The sequence below is a fragment of the Wyeomyia smithii genome, chromosome 3 (assembly GCF_029784165.1).
Source record: "Wyeomyia smithii strain HCP4-BCI-WySm-NY-G18 chromosome 3, ASM2978416v1, whole genome shotgun sequence".
NCBI lineage: Eukaryota > Metazoa > Arthropoda > Insecta > Diptera > Culicidae > Wyeomyia > Wyeomyia smithii.
Window position 1 is genome coordinate 9,539,634 of NC_073696.1, and position 4,097 is coordinate 9,543,730.

Genomic DNA, 4,097 nt, shown 5'->3' on the forward strand with positions numbered 1-4,097 from the left:
AGCCATGGAAGCTATGCTTTGCCTACTACCTCTACATCTTCATGTGAAAAAGGAAGCAGAGCTTGGCGCTCTAAGGTTGCAAAGGAGGAAAAACCATACTTGAAGGGGACCAAATCGGCCACCTTCGCATACTTAGGGAGTTCAAACTAACTCCGCTATTAACCACAGTCTCCGACTGGATGGACGTTAGGACCAACATCGATCGATTCCATATAGATTCCATATAGAGTGATTGTAACAAACCGCTCTATGTGGAACAATGGAGGGCCTAATCTTCCACCTGGCATCGTCAATTTTTATACGGACGGCTCGAAAATGGGATCCCTAACGGGATCTGGTATATACGGACCCGGTATCAGGGAAACGTTTTCCCTGGGAAAATGGCCCACCGTTTTTCAAGCAGAGGTATATGCCATATATATCTGCGCAAAAATATGTCTGCAACGCAACTACAGACATGCGAAAATCGGTATATTCTCGGACAGTCAAGCAGCACTACTAGCACTTAAGTCCGTCAAATGCGCTTCCAAACTTGTTTGGGAATGCATTGAAACTCTACGGGAACTTTCCCGACAGAATTCAGTTTTTCTGTTTTGGGTGCCCGGACACTGCGGAGTCGAGGGTAATGAACACGCTGACTACCTAGCAAGACAGGGATCAGATCAGCGGTTTATTGGTCCCGAGCCGTTTCTGGGTACGTCCATTTCTGCTATCGAAAGCGAACTACTAACTTGGGAAAGACTTGAAATAGTATCCCAATGGCAACAGGCACAGGGTTGTAGACAAGGCAAACAGTTTATCTATCCGAACCCTGGAACCGCCAGAAAGCTACTTAGTCTAAATCGTAGTGACCTACGGATAATCACGGGACTCCTCACCGGACACTGTCCCGCTTTTTATCATTTAAAGAAAATCGGCGTAGTGTTGAACGACACCTGCCGATTTTGCAAATCTGAATCAGAGAGTTCAGAGCATTTGCTTTGCTCTTGCTTCCTCTAGGTACAACTTCTTAGGAAGTTATCTTTTAACTCCATACCAAGCATGGAGCTCCAATCCCAAGCAGATCATTAGTTTCATCAACTATGTTGTACCTAATTGGGGTACAGGTTTACAACAAAACAGTTCTACTCCATCAATGAGTACGAACAATCCGTAACCTGTGCACAGCAATCGGGGCCCGCCACAAATTTCAGTACCCAGTGCCCTTCAGGCACACAGAGTAGAGAGCAGGCGACTAACATGTTAACGTTTGCATTAACAAATGGATAAAAATTGCCTTGTTTTCATGGGTTTATATGGACAGTTGTCCACGGAGGGGGAGGGGGGTTCAAAATCGTTAAAAATCTGTCCACATGGAGTGTGGACGGCTCCTTACTGATATCGAAACTGCAGGTAATGACGCAGCGGCTGAATAAGATAGTCAAGTCGATTTCCCGACGATTCACGACGTGACGGTGGTGAGACCTATCTTACCCTGGATGACAACGACTGACAGGGCGCTTCGTATTCTACTTCCCCAACAAAGGAAGTGAGCTCCGAGGTGTAGTTCATTTCACACACCAAGTTCCTCGAGAAGGTGCTGCTGTGGCTGACAATCAGCGAGAAGGGGATGTCAAAGGCGGTCTTTTTACGCTCCGGACGAGGAAATTGATGATATCAAGTGCCTGCCAGAAGCTGCGTTGTTCATCAAGAAATGCCATTAGGGCGAAGACGCTGTGTTCTGGCCGGATCACAACTCGAAGTGATCGTTGGAGGAGCGACTGAATATCAATGCGGTACCCAAGTTGTCGAACCCGCCCAACGTTCGTCAGCTGCGTCTCATCGAGAATTTCTGGGCAAACCTGAAGCGTACTATCTGCTCCACCAATTTTGTTGCGAAAACTGTAGTTGATAAGAAAATATGAAGGAAGAACTCAAGAACATGCCTACACGCAGTTTTCTTCCGCCATGGCGAATAATCGGGTTAACTACCATCTTGATACTGAGCCAGCTGCATCAAACCGAATAGATTTGTTTTGGTAGACATACGAAATTCTGCTCCACGAATTCAACTCCGGGTCTCTATGTAATAAGGCTGTTTTACCTTCTAGCTTTCAGCGACAGTTAGTAGAATACGAAACGTTTACTTCTTGTGATACATCATTCGCGGTGATCAGATGGCAGTGCTTACCTACTTACCAATTAGACGAGAGCCGTGGTGTATCAAGAAGTTGTCGCCATGTTGCTCGGTTTCGGGCTGTTTTTCGCTAGATCTCATTACTCGCAAATTTCTTTCGATCTGGTCGAGCCATCGTGCACGCTGCGCCCCTCTATTTCTGGTGTCGGTGATTAGACAGGGTTGCCGTCCGGCATCCTCACTACGTGACCGACCCACCGCCGGGTGTGCAATGGGGTTCTCTCCAAGTAGCGCGTGCAGCTCGTGGTTCATGCTCCGTCGCCATTCTCCGTCGTCCGTCTGTATCAGACGCTGTTTGAGCCACCCCTAACATAGAGAACAGACGCTCAGGCAAGCTGCCTTCCGAGGAGAACAGCTCCCCCTTCCCTGACAGCATACGACCAAGTTACCACCAGTTCATCGATCTTCCCTTGGTTGCTCGTATACCAATCGGTACCACTGTTGCTGGGCATTCTGCTTTGAATCACACTGGATTTACCAACCAGATAGCAGCGGGAATAGTCGAATTCCTCGAAAGGCAGTTGAACGCCCTGAGAGGTGCCATGGAGAAATGAACTTTCACCTGACACAGAACCTTTCAGGCAATGGTTGCTTTAAGCAGTATCTACACAGGTTCGGGAATGTGAGGTCTCAAGTGCGTGAACACTGAGAAGACGCAGAGCATACCTTCTTCGTAGCCCTTGCTTCGAGCGTGCGAGGAGCGACATGAAGGTAGTGAATGGGCCAGAAACTTCTCCAGATAACTTAGTTCGGGAGATGTGTGAAGACCCAGACATCTGAAGCGTAGTTTGTGGAGCCGCCCCTCAGATTGGCCTGGAGCTACAATGTGTGTGGCTCGTCAACCACCAATATACCAATGGCAGCTAGGCATAAGAGTGGAGCGGATGCATCGAGCACAAAAAACCATCTTCCGACGTACCTAATACTTAACCGTCGTTTTAGGAATATAAGAGCTGGAGACTTGAGGGGTTTGGCAGGTCCGGATCGGGCCGAGTAGGTCCTTTGAGAGAGTACAACTGGTAAGTCCACCACTCCCCATTAATGCAACCCCACCCCCTGAGCTCTCTTCTCAGTCATCTTAGAAAAAGAAAACGTCTTGCTGATCACTTTCTTCGGTCTTAACGATTCTAGTGCGTTCATCCTAACTACTTTCAGACAGCTCCAATATTTTATCATCGATTATTTCGTTTTCTGGTTCTGGAGTATCTGCTGCAGATATTCAAAACTATTACCTTAAATTATTAGAGAACCGCAGCAGTACATATTGCTAGAAATATTCAATGTTGCGCCGTTCGTCAAATATTCAATCAGTTAGAGGAAGAAACTTTTTCTAGAAACACAGTAATACAGTATTCATCCTGCTCCCGTTTTATACGGTTATCTCGATACCAAGACCCCAGGTCCGCTCGAACTCAAGAATTTCTTCAGGCCTCGATGTGCAAGTTCATGTAGACACAGTGCAACTATTTAAAAGGAGCATACATAAATGACGTAGCTTTTTTTAGGTATTTGTACCCCCCCCCTTCTCATCGTAGCATTTCGTCACAAAGTCAATTTCCCCCCCCCCCCTAGATTTCATAAATTTTCGCGACAAAATTGTTGGAGTAGATTTTACGCTTTAGTTTTGCCCAGAAACTCTCGATGGGGCCAGCTAGGGGACGCTCCTCCAACGATTGCTTCGAGTAAGTGAGCCGACGGCAGATCCAGCCAGTACACAGTTTTTTCACCCTTTTTGTATTTTTTAATGAACGACGCAACTTCCGGTAGACACTTCTTACTATAAATTTCCCCTTTCATTGTCAGTCCGGAGCGAAAGAAAAGGGGCTTTGACACACTTCATGGAGGAAGCAAAATACGAAGTGCTCTGCCAGTCGTTGCCATCCATGTTCGCCATCCGTTCTTGACACAGCGGGGTACGGTT